This window comes from Heteronotia binoei, chromosome 6 (genome assembly GCF_032191835.1).
Source record: "Heteronotia binoei isolate CCM8104 ecotype False Entrance Well chromosome 6, APGP_CSIRO_Hbin_v1, whole genome shotgun sequence".
Classification (NCBI taxonomy): domain Eukaryota; kingdom Metazoa; phylum Chordata; class Lepidosauria; order Squamata; family Gekkonidae; genus Heteronotia; species Heteronotia binoei.
The window spans coordinates 137,162,396-137,175,933 of NC_083228.1; the positions used below are offsets into that span (position 1 = coordinate 137,162,396).

Consider the following 13,538-nt stretch of genomic DNA (forward strand, 5'->3'; position numbering starts at 1 on the left):
CTCTGCTGTGCAGAAAAAAAACTAGCCTTGAAGACTGAAGCAGGCTGCAAATCCTGAGCTCTGTTTGGCTTCCTTCCTTTCCCTGTCTCTGTGTTGTGCAGAGAGGAGCTGGGCTGCCTCTCCTTCCTTCTTCCCCCCTCCCAGTGTTTAAGAGAAAAGCTGGAGTCCACTGGCACTTTAGACCCATGAAGTGTTCTTCAAGGTATGAGCTTTCATGTGCCTTGCAGTATGCTCTTTTGGGGAGATTTGCCTGGGTGGCAAAGAAGGGTGTGTGTGTTTTTTTTAGCCGGGAGGGGCGTGGAGTGGGCATTCCAGTAGCTATTTTTTTTTTACCAAACGACCTCTGGGCAGAATTTTTGCTTGGCTGGGGTCATCTGATGGTGAGAAAGGCTTTTTTTCCCTCTCCTCCTCCCCTTTTTCCCCCCTGCAAGTGATGCTCTGTCTGTATTCTTGGTGCTGGGAGTGGGGCGGGGGGGGGGGGAAGCAGCAGTGGGAGGGCTTCTAGTGGCTTGGCCCCATTGGTGGACATTCTGGTTCTTTTTGGGCATTGTATGAGACAATTTTGGATTGGATAGTTCACTGGCCTGATCCAACATAGCTCCTCTTATGTTCTTATGTTCTTTCTTTCCATGTCTTCTTTTTCTCTCCTTTCATTTCATTCTTTCCTTCTTTCCTTCCATTTTTACTGGATGAAACTTTTCTGTTCATCATACTGTTGTTGCAGACATAGGAGCTCTGCCAATGAAAAGTTGGCACCCCTAGTTGTATCCAGCTGGCCTTTCTATGAGATTTCTGTGTGTGTGAGTAAGTGAGAGTGAGAGATGTGGGGCAGAAAGAGATTATTGGAGATTACTGCAGTATATCTCAGCAGCACTGGAAGTGATGGTACTATGAACTTGGCACCATTTTACTGGTCTTGCTTTTAACAGCTGTCTGACACCAAAATTAAACTCCTCCTGTACATATTAAAAATGATGATAGAAGTTCACTGGCTAAATATCTGCAAAATAGGTTGCTTTTAAAGGCATGAGAAACACAGCCAGTAAAAAGCTGCAGGCCCCTCATAAATATCCTTTTTGGGATAACTACAGAGAAGCTTGTATGAACTTCATATAACTGGAAATTAATTCATTAATTGCGGTACAATTCTCTGCTACCTTTCACAGCAATTTCCCAGTGTTTCAGCTAAAGAAAAGTATGAAAAATAGCTGTCAAAAGATTTTCTTGAAACCAAGCAAGCTTGGTTGTAGCTTGAGGAAGGGTTCCAGTAGTAGCAGCTGAAGGAAGGGCCTGCTAAATGTTTCAGCATATTTTGAGGTAGAGCATCTGCCAGGGCCCAGTGTGGGTGATACACAGTGCTGGCATTCCTGAGGGCAATGACAACAGCACTCCCAACTGCATACACTGGCCAGTGCTGTTGAGGAAGGGGTGTGTTGGTGGTGCAGGCAATTGAACATGGGCATTAGGAGTGCTTGCAAGCTGGAGAAGAACACACAGACAGATACATGCAGGTGTGGGAGTGGAAAGAGAGGACCGCCCACTTTCCACCCCCATTTTGTCTCAGCATGAGTTTCAGAGAGATTTTTCTGAAAATGAACTTACTTCAGAAAAAGAGGCAGGTTTGGGGGAGTGCCCTGGAAGTGACATCACATGAAAAGGTGGAGTTTTGGTTCAGTGTGCCCCGGAAGTGACATCACTTGGCCCTTGATACCACAGGAAATGACATAATTCCTGTCTTCCGACTCCACCCCCAAAGTCTCTTGGCTTTACCCCTAAATTTTAGTGGGCCACGAAGGAGAAGTGTAAAAATAACCGGGCCACAGGAAAGAAAAGTTTGGGAAACCCTGTGTCAGTCTACTTATCTGCTGCTGTGGTACTGGCCCCTCCCTGTTGTGAATGAACATTCCTTTTGTGTCAGTTGAAGAGAAGGAACTGCTACTGTTTTGCTCATGAACATGTCTCTCACAGTTTACTGTTTGCTTCTCGGCAGCGTTGTTTGTGTGTGGGGGGAGATGGACTGTCCAGGACTTTCTACAGTGGGCCCCGAGGAAAGGGGAGTAGTGATCAGTAAGCCCCCAGCCCTTGTTAACAGAGAACTGTCTCCCTCAAAAGTCAGTGGCCAGCTGGTGGGGTTCTTGCCTGACGGTACTGGTGGTGGGTGTGGGGAGAGCAGAATCAGCCAATGGCATGCCAGAGACAGAGTGCGAGCCAATCCTGCGTAGGCCACATCCAACCAATGAAAATTCTCTGATTTGCCACCAGTTGGGCTCTTACTTATTACTGATTATTGCACACTGTTGGAGTTGGAGGTTACTTATATAGCATCAAAAGAAAACACAAAACTCTTTTGGACTGAACACATCTTTTATTTTTGATATGCCCCCTCTGCTACTGTGCCTTTCATGTTGTTGGGGTTCATAGCTGAACTATAGGTTTTTTAAATTCTATTTTTTAAGCTTCTAATGCTCTTTTCATAGATGAGGTTTTGCTTGCTCTAGTTTGCTTTCTAATGTGAATGCACAACCAATATTGTTCAGACTAATCATTTCTAGTACAAATGTCTCCCTCCTAATGAACAATTGAATAATAGCATTTGTGAGGATAACAGCAAGGAGAAGAAGAGTTGGATTTATACCCTACACTTCACCCAGGCTGATTTTACACTCATTGTTGATTCTGATTTTTTGAGCATTGCATTACCCTGCTAGAAATCTGCATTATATTATTGGATTTACATCCAAAATTTTGCTCCTCGCTTTCTCTGAGTTTAAACTTTACACTTGCAATGGTTTCCTGTGATTCTTAGCTATGGATTGATTTTGAGAATTCAATAGTCTGTGATTATGTACTACATCCAATACATGGCGCAAAGCACCATCACCATGAAACAATGCACCTTAACACTACCACATTCGGATCCGAATCTGCAGAAAACCCCAGTTCAAAAGTGGTCTTTTAAAGTAAGGAGCAATTCCAGGGTGAAAACACTCTCTGTGCCAATTCAAGAAAGTGAATGCGAACGAATGCAAAGCAATGCAGAAGTGATGGCGGTATACAATGTAAACTAACACTTTTTTAAGTGCACTGAGACAGAATCTTCTGCCCAGTGTAAAATCAGCCTCAGAGTTTCACAGTGGCTTACAATCTCCTTCTCTTCCTTTCCCCACAACAGATACCAATGGCTGGTGACCCTGCGAGATAATTGGGGCTGAGAGAGCTCTGAGAGAACTGCTCTTGAGAGAACAGCTCTGAGAGAACTGTGACTGACCCAAGGTCACCCAGCTAGCTGCATGTGGATGAGTGGGGAATTAAACCCGGTTCTTCAGATTAGAGTCTGCCGCCCTAGACCACTACACCAAACTGGCTCTACACCAACGCAAGGCTTGCTTGGGAATATATTCTGTTACAAGCTTGTTTTTAAACTCAGTTCTGACATATCCATTTAAACTCAGTTCTGACATATCCATTTCCTCCACATGACCTCTTTGTAAGGCATGTAGAAAGAATGAAAAATCTGGTTTTACATACCCCCAGAGTTGTGCATTTTTAGCAGCCCTCATAGTCCAGAACAGCCAGATTTTCTGAAAGCTCAGAAACTGATCAGGGTCGGTAGGTGGATGGGAGACGACCAAGGAAGAGTGGGGCTTCTGTGCAAAGGAAGGCAATGGCAAACCACCTTAGCTCATCTCTTGCCTTGAAAACCCCACGAGGCAGGACTTCATGGGGTCACCATGCGTTGGTTGTGACTCAGTGGCACACTTTACCTTTTAGAACTCCATCTTGAGCATTCACATGAGGGCATCAAAGCTAGTAATAGGATTATTTATTGGGCAATAGTAATAGCTTAGCAATCAGGAACATCACAGCTCTGCCTGAAGTCCATCTCGAGGAAGCACCTGATGAGCTCTGACAGAAACCAAGGACAGAATGAACTGAGCAGGTGAGAGCTGGTTTAGGCTTAAGCAAAAGACATGAAGGAGAGATTGGCAGTAACTAGCGAGCCACTCCAATTTGTATAGTTTATGATGCACTGCTGCGGGGAACAGCACAGAGCTTATATGGGTGGGGAACAAATGATACCCCAACTTTAGGCTCTGTGTTGAGTTCCTTCACTCCTTCTGGCAGCTGGAAAGTGAACGCCCTCAACAGGCTAGTAAAGAAGATGAAGATCTCAATCCTTGCCAGCTGCTGTCCGAGGCAGACACGGGCCCCTGCAGAGGAAAGAAGGGAGGAATCTATTAACATGTCTTGTTGTCTAGCATGTATCACTCAGGTGAACATCTGGTTTGTGCTTGGGTAAAAAATGTGAGCTGATGGGCCAAGATTTCCTTCTACCTTTCTCCTCAGTGACTTGTGTTGCTTGAACAGTAAGTTCTCTACCACATTACATTGCCAAGCTGCTTCTTTCCTATTTTTCTGCCCCCTGCCCCAATCCAACAAAAGACAAGAGAACCAACACAAGAGTAGGAATGGCCTTGGATAAGCCATAGCTATCTCAGAGAGGCCTGAGAGGAACAGAACAGAGCAGAGCAGCTCTGATAAGCTGAGACAGCTGGAGAAGTTGCTAAGAATTTCTGCGTTTTGAAAGACTTCATTCTGAGGCTTGGGTGACTGCTGAAAAGGCTGAGTTGTGATAGCTGGGGAACTGCTGTACGTTTGGGTGAGTGGGCTAAAGGTGAAAGTGATTGATTGATTGATTGAGAGTAATTGTTGATGATTGCTTAGGAGTGGTCTGCTCCACCCTCTTTGCATTTTAAGCTGCGCCTTGCCAAAGGGCGAGAGCTAAAGGGCTCTTGGCCTGTGGCTCTTTGCCTGGGGGCTTCCTAAGGACCAGGAACCCAGATCCCTGATTTCCTTGTTCTCCCAATAAGGTAAGTTGACCTTCCAGAAGGGGAGCCACGTAAACAACAGCATTTAAAGAGGACTGTATATTTAATATATATATCATGAAGGTAGAATGCCAGCAGGGGGGTGGGGGCTTTCCAGTGTTTTGCACTGAGTGTCACATGTATGACTATCTGCCCACAGGACAGAAGTCTTGGGTGTGTGCTCGATGCAAGGAGCTCCTGGTCCTCAGGGAACGAGTTCGTACCCTTGAGGCCGAGGTGACTGCCCTGGAGAAGCAGAGACGGTCAGTTAGGCAATTGGGGAAGACTCTTGGGGGCGTATTAGATGAGCCCCACTCTGAATGTGGCAGCCCCGTTGCTGCCAGAGAGCGTGAGGGTCTAGAGGGAACAGGGCACCTTGCTGAGGATAAGGGGAATGCGCCCTCAGAAGGGACCTCTTCTTCGGTTGGTGAGCGGGTATCCTTTCGCGCCAAGGAACCATCCCTGGGCAGGGAGAGAGGGGGGGTCTTGGTAGTTGGTGATTCGATCCTTAGGCAAGTAGACAGCTGGGTGGCGAAACCGCGTATTGACCGTATGGTGACTTGCCTGCCTGGTGCGAAGGTAGCGGACATTACGCGTGTAGTAGATAGGCTGATAGACAGTGCTGGGGAGGAGCCTGTGGTCATGGTGCATGTTGGCACCAACGATGTGGGGAAATGCAGTCGTGAGGTCCTGGAGGAGAAATTTAGGCTGCTAGGTGGGAGACTTAAGGCCAGGACCTCCAAGGTGGCCTTCTCGGAAGTGCTACCTGTTCCACGTGCAGGGCAGGAGAGACAGGCGCAAATTAGAAGTCTCAATGTGTGGATGAGACGATGGTGTAAGGAGGAAGGGTTTAAGTTTGTTAGGCACTGGGATGCTTTCTGGAACAAGCCGGAGCTGTACAAAAGAGACGGTCTCCACCTGTCTCCGGATGGAACCAGGCTGCTGGCGCTTAAAATCAAAAAGGTGGCAGAGCAGTTTTTAAACTAAATCTTGGGGGAAAGCCGACAGGAGATGGAATGTCTCTGGTTCGGGAGGACTCGTCTCAAAGAGATGAAGGGTTGGCTTCTATTTTTCTACCGAGTAACGGATCAGAGTTGTCCACTGTGATGGTGACAAACAGTATGGACTGTCTGCTAGAGTCTCGAGGCGGCAGGAGAGAGGTGGCGGGCCTAGCTTGCTTGGGAAATTATAAATGTTTGTATGCAAATGCTAGAAGTGTCCGAAGTAAAATTGGTGAATTGGAATGTTTAGTGTTGGGAGAAAACATAGACATTGTGGGAATTTCAGAAACTTGGTGGAATGAGGAGAATCAGTGGGACACGGTGATTCCTGGATATAAGTTATATCGGAAGGATAGGGAGGGAAGGGTTGGAGGTGGGGTGGCTCTGTATGTCAGAGAGGATATACGGTCCAGTAAGACTGAGGTCAGAGAATTAGATTCCCTTTTAGAAATGCTTTGGGTTGAAATAGAGGGCCCAAAAGGAAATTTAACTATGGGAGTTTGTTATCGCCCACCAAATCAAAAGAGAGAGGACGATTATAATATGATGGAGGGATTAAAGATAGCGGCTAAACGTAAAAACTGTGTCGTAATAGGTGATTTTAACTACCCGCAGATTGATTGGGTCAATATGTGTTCTGGTCGAGAGAAAGAGATTGAGTTTCTTGATGCTCTCAATGACTGTGCTATGGAGCAGATGGTCTCAGAACCTACCAGGGGTGGGGCGATCCTGGATCTGGTCCTAAGTAATGCCCAAGACTTGGTGAGAGACGTAAAAGTGATTGCGCCGCTTGGGAACAGTGACCATAATGTTATTGATTTCACCATTTGTATAAATAGGGAGTTGCCCAAAAAGACCGCCACAACCACATTTAACTTTAAAAGGGGTAAATTCTCTGAGATGAGGAGGCATGTGAGGAGGAAACTGAAAGGAAAGGTAAATACGGTCAAAACCCTTGGGGAAGCTTGGAGACTATTTAAAACTATAATCCTAGAAGCTCAGATAAAATACATACCACAAGTTAGGAAAGGCACAAACAGGTATAAGAAGAGGCCAGCATGGTTAACAAACAAAGTAATGGAAGCTGTAAAAGGTAAGAAGGACTCCTTTAAGCAGTGGAAAACCAGTCCAAGTGAGATTAATAAAAGGGAACACAGGCAGTGGCAAATCAAATGCAAGACTGTGATCAGGCAGGCAAAAAGGGACTATGAGGAGCATATTGCAAAAAACATAAAGACCAACAATAAAAATTTCTTCAAATATATTAGAAGTAGGAAACCAGCCAGGGAAGCAGTGGGGCCCTTGGATGACCATGGGGTAAAAGGATTACTGAAGGAGGATGGGGAAATGGCTGAGAAGCTGAATGCATTTTTTGCCTCCGTCTTCACCGTGGAAGATGAGAAGTGTTTGCCCGCCCAGAACCACTAATATTGGAAGGGGTGTTGAAAGACCTGAGTCAGATTGAGGTGACAAAAGAGGAGGTCCTACAACTGATAGACAAATTAAAAACTAATAAGTCACCGGGTCCGGATGGCATACATCCGAGAGTTCTGAAAGAACTCAAAGTTGAACTTGTGGATCTTCTAACAAAAATCTGTAATCTTTCATTGAAATCTGCCTCCGTTCCTGAGGACTGGAAGGTAGCAAATGTCACCCCCATCTTTAAAAAGGGTTCCAGAGGAGATCCGGGAAATTACAGGCCAGTCAGTCTGACTTCAATACCGGGAAAGTTGGTAGAAACCATTATCAAGGACAGAATGAGTAGGCACATTGATGAACACGGGTTATTGAGGAAGACTCAGCATGGGTTCTGCAAGGGAAGATCTTGCCTCACTAACCTGTTACATTTCTTTGAGGGGGTGAACAAACATGTGGACAAAGGAGACCCGATAGATGTTGTTTACCTTGACTTCCAGAAAGCTTTTGATAAAGTTCCTCATCAAAGGCTCCTTAGAAAGCTTGAGAGTCATGGAGTAAAAGGACAGGTCCTCTTGTGGATCAAAAACTGGCTGAGTAATAGGAAGCAGAGAGTGAGTATAAATGGGCAGTCTTCGCAGTGGAGGACGGTAAGCAGTGGGGTGCCGCAGGGCTCGGTACTGGGTCCCATCCTCTTTAACTTGTTCATAAATGATTTAGAGTTGGGAGTGAGCAGTGAAGTGGCCAAATTTGCGGATGACACTAAATTGTTCAGGGTGGTGAGAACCAGAGAGGATTGTGAGGAACTCCAAAGGGATCTGTTGAGGCTGGGTGAGTGGGCGTCAACGTGGCAGATGCGGTTCAATGTGGCCAAGTGCAAAGTAATGCACATTGGGGCCAAGAATCCCAGCTACAAATACAAGTTGATGGGGTGTGAACTGGCAGAGACAGACCAAGAGAGAGATCTTGGGGTCATGGTAGATAATTCACTGAAAATGTCAAGACAGTGTGCGTTTGCAATAAAAAAGGCCAACGCCATGCTGGGAATTATTAGGAAGGGAATTGAAAACAAATCAGCCAGTATCATAATGCCTCTGTATAAATCGATGGTGCGGTCTCATTTGGAGTACTGTGTGCAGTTCTGGTCGCCGCACCTCAAAAAGGATATTATAGCATTGGAGAAAGTTCAGAAAAGGGCAACTAAAATGATTAAAGGGCTGGAACACCTTCCCTATGAAGAAAGGTTGAAACGCTTAGGGCTCTTTAGCTTGGAGAAACGTCGACTGAGGGGTGACATGATAGAAGTTTACAAGATAATGCATGGGATGGAGAAAGTAGAGAAAGAAGTACTTTTCTCCCTTTCTCACAATACAAGAACTCGTGGGCATTCGATGAAATTGCTGAGCAGACAGGTTAAAACGGATAAAAGGAAGTACTTCTTCACCCAAAGGGTGATTAACATGTGGAATTCACTGCCACAGGAGGTGGTGGCGTCCACAAGCATAGCCACCTTCAAGAAGGGGTTAGATAAAAATATGGAGCAGAGGTCCATCAGTGGCTATTAGCCACAGTGTGTTTGTGTGTGTGTGTGTATATATATATATATATATATATATATATATATATATATATATATATATATATATATATATATATATATATATATATATATATATATATATATATATATATATATTGGCCGCTGTGTGACACAGAATGTTGGACTGGATGGGCCATTGGCCTGATCTAACATGGCTTCTCTTATGTTCTTATGTTCTTATGCTATCGCAGGAGTTGTCCTTGAAAGGGCAGCTGCTGTGAGAGCCCTCTCAGCCCCACTTACCTCACAGGGTGTCTATTATGGAGGGAGTAAATATAGGCAGAGGAACGGGAGGCAAAGGAAGCCGCATGGAATGGACTGGGGAGGAGGGGACACTAAGAACTGCTGGCAGCAAAGTGCTGAGATGGGGGAGAGGGAGGTGGAAGGAAACCCCCTGCTGGCACACGAGGTGTAGTCCCTTGAGTCCAATGTTTTAGGCTTGGCTGCCAGCTTTTGTCCCTACCCCAGAAAGCTTCTGAGAAGCAGCAAGCCCTGCAGTGGATGGGAAAGGGGCCCCCCTGACTTTTTAAAAAAGCCCCTCCTCTTTTAAAATCCTGGGTATGGTCCTGGGAGATAGTATTAACCCCCTGGCTTTATCATGGTAGAACGCTAAAACGCCTCATCTCCAATCTTTCAAGTGTCGTTCAAGGGGAATAGCCTCCTGGTGGGAGGTGGTGGGAGGATGACACTTGAAAGGCTGGAGATGAGGTGTTTTAGCATTCCACCATGATAAAGCCAGGGGATTAATATTATCTCCCATGGTGAAGACTTGATGAATTCTATTGGATGAGTGATACTGCTCTTGACCCAGCCACGATTCTTCTGCCAAATTATTGCAGCTCTATGGGAAGCCAGCACAGCGGGGTGATTGTGAAATTCAAAGAACGTTCTTGCTCTGTATACGAATGTTATGCAAAAAAGAAAGATGTAAATCCCATCTTATGTCCAAGCTATATTTAATAGAATTTAACTTCCAGTTGTTTTCTAACTGAAATCATACTAATATTGGTCACAAGGTTTTGGTAATTTAGCGATTTCTAAGAACATTCTGAACAAGAAGAGAATATCCCTAAATTCATCTATGAACAGCTATCCACCACGTTTTCCAGTTACCTGCACCAAACGGAAGAAATGCTTCTCTTTCCACAAAACTTCCATCCTCGTCCAAAAAATGATTTGGGTTGAATTCCTCTGGTGTCTCCCATTCTTTGGGATCAAGAAGAACAGAGTGGAGATCTGGAACAATAATGGCATCCTAGAAGAATGAAATTCTTGCTTCAGGATGCATGCAGACAAGGATATGGATCTTTTGCAGTCATTGTCCTAATACTAATATGTGTTGTTTCCTAGGGTTGTTGGTCAGTGCCTGACACCTGGCAGGAGATGAGGGGGGGGGGGGGGGCAGAGACATTGTTCACACTATCACAGTGATGACATGGTGTCATTTTTGGGTTGAATCGGGAACTGGTCATGCCACTCCAGTTGTCAGTGGATATGCTATGGTTCTACAACTGGGGAATGGGTGCCAGATGTGGCCATGTGAATATGCCGATTTAATCCATTAGAGATCAGCAACTATATTTGGACAAACTACCTGTCTGACTGCAACCCTGGATAACTGGTTGGCCTCCATAAGCTAAAAATACAATATGCACTGCTTTATTTCTAGCTTTCCTTCTTAAGTCTGAGTCTTTGGCTTTCTCAGGAAACAAGAAGGTTTCCATGGGAGGAGAGCTTTGTAAAGTGCTTTCGCAGTTTTATTGTTACAGCATTTAAACTGGAAAAGGTTTTTAAGAAACAAGACAGTGTGCATTTGCAATAAAAAAGGCCAATGCCATGCTGGGAATTATTAGGAAGGGAATTGAAAACAAATTAGCCAGTATAATAATGCCCCTGTATAAATCGATGGTGCGGTCTCATTTGGAGTACTGTGTGCAGTTCTGGTCGCCGCACCTCAAAAAGGATATTATAGCATTGGAGAAAGTCCAGAAAAGGGCAACTAGAATGATTAAAGGGCTGGAACACTTTCCCTATGAAGAAAGGTTGAAACTCTTGGGACTCTTTAGCTTGGAGAAACGTCAACTGCGGGGTGACATGATAGAGGTTTACAAGATAATGCATGGGATGGAGAAAGTAGAGAAAGAAGTACTTTTCTCCCTTTCTCACAATACAGGAACTCGTGGGCATTCGATGAAATTGCTGAGCAGACAGGTTAAAACGGATAAAAGGAAGTACTTCTTCACCCAAAGGGTGATTAACATGTGGAATTCACTGCCACAGGAGGTGGTGGCGGCCACAAGCATAGCCAGCTTCAAGAGGGGTTTAGATAAAAATATGGAGCAGAGGTCCATCAGTGGCTATTAGCCACAGTGTGTGTGTGTGTGTGTGTGTGTGTGTGTGTGTGTATATATATATATATATATATATATTTGGCCGCTGTGTGACACAGAATGATGGACTGGATGGGCCATTGGCCTGATCTAACATGGCTTCTCTTATGTTCTTAAGTCTGATTCTTTGGCTTTCACAGGAAACAAAAAGGTTTCCATGGGAGGAGAGCTTTGTAAAATGCTTTCGCAGTTTTATTGTTACAGCATTTAAACTGGAAAAGGTTTTTAAGAAACACATGCTAAATTATGAACACTTTGGATATTGATGGTCACCCAATCATTAGATAATCTTTGAATAACATTGAGAGGCACTGACATAAATAGATCAGCACAGTTGGGGCCAGATAAATTGGGGAATGACAAAACAGTAATAATTTGATGTTTCTGGAAATGAGGTCAGGTTTGTAGCCTTCAAAAACTACTACACAGGAAGCTGCTATACATGAGATTGTGAGCTGCTTTGAGACTTCTTCAAATAGAGAAAAGTGAGGTATAAAAAACTACCCTTCTTCTTGACATATACATCTTACAAAGTGCTACCTTTTATAAATATCACTCTTAGAATCCGGAAGTGCAACCATAAGAATATTCTGTACCTTTGGAATAAGAAAACCACGCATGTTCACATCTTTTGCACATTGTCGGGGGGCCCCAAAGAATAAGATATATTGGAAACGCTGAATCTCACAAATCACAGCATTAGTGTAGGGCAGTTTCTTCCGATCTTGGTAGTGGAATAATTGAGAGGAACCTAAAGCATCTTCAGTCTCTTTGTGGACTTTCTCTGAGGAAAAGAGTAAAAAAAAAAAAAAAATTACCATGGGCACTGCATTTTCCTTTACCTCATTAATGAACCAGTGAAACTCTTCAATGTCACATATTCAAAAAACTGGAATATATATTGAGCTGTAGGCTTGGTTCATACAGCAGCATATATTAGCTATGAAAAGAAACAAAAATAATTAAAAGAATTGGTGTCCTTCTACTGAAATTGGTCCCCATGACAAGCATCTATAGACATAAAACCGGTTTCATGTTGGCAAATCCCAGCATCCTGATTCGGTGGGATTGTACTTCATCAACCTTTGGTCCATCAAACTATCAATCAAGAGTACTTTCATGCCATTGGTTGAGTCTACTCCTCTCTCCCGCCTGAGTGGCTGTTGCTACGCAGTAAGGCTGATTCTGTCAGTAAAATGAAACCAACCTTAGCTCTGGCAGTTACTGGCTCTCCCTACTCTCCCCCATTGGCTGAGCTGCCTGTTGCACTGATTCACAGAGGAGAGAAAGAAAACCTCCCTTCAGTTGGCTGGGAGGGATGGAGGAGGAGGGAGACAGCAGAGAAAGTCTGAAAGGTATCTCTAAAGTCCTCTGAGGCAGAACTCATGGGGCCCAGTACTGACTAGGGCTGCCAGACTGCTGGTCTGAAAGGTATCACTAAAGGCCTCTGAGGCAGAACTCATTGAGCCCAGTGCTGACTAGGGCTACCAGACTGTTGGTCTGAAATGTATCACTAAAGGCCTTTGAGGCAGAATTCATTGGGCCCAGTGCTGACTACAGCTGCCAGTTCCAGGTTGGTGGGAAATCCCTGGAGTGACTAGCCCAAGATCACCCAGTGAAATCTAAAATCATCAGATGAATAAGGATTTGAATTTGGGTCCAATTCCAGAATCTAGTTCAGTAGTCTATTATGTCAGACCAGCTTTCTCAGATGTCTTTATTTTGTTTAACTCTTTATAAAACAACAACAATAATAATTCATTTTCCTACAAAATCTACTTAGAATTCTTGGGATTTCTTTCCCAGTGTCATCTATTTCTCATACCACTTCCCTTTGCAGTGAAGTGCCGCCATATTCATTGGAACTTACTCCCAGTTAAGGAGGAATAGGACTGTGCTATTAATTAGCTGCTCAGTATGAAAACTTACAAGAATTACAACATTGGGGATATAAAGGTGGCCTTTCTTTAAGTCAATATAGAAGTCCTTCTTACCTTGGATGTCTGGGTGATTTGCCATGAAGAGCAACGCCCAACGCAGTGTCAAGGATGTTGTTTCTGTTCCTGCGATGAAGAGGTCAAGAATGCATGCTGCCAGATTGTCTTCATTGTAAGTAGACTTGGGGTCATTCTTGCTCTGTTGGTGGTGGTAAAGAAAATGAGATAGCATTTTCAACAAATTATGAGCATTTATTTATTTATTTATTCATTCATTCTATGACTTGTATCCTGCCCTTCCCACAAAAATGGCTCAGGGCGGCTCA

The 13,538-nt window shown here is 44.3% G+C and overlaps 1 pseudogene; it reads right to left on the minus strand.

Annotated features, from left to right (window-relative positions):
* Positions 1 to 2,345: 2,345 nt before the first annotated feature.
* The window catches only part of LOC132574445 (cytochrome P450 2J2-like), a 33,996-nt pseudogene continuing 22,803 nt past the window's right edge, over positions 2,346 to 13,538 (minus strand).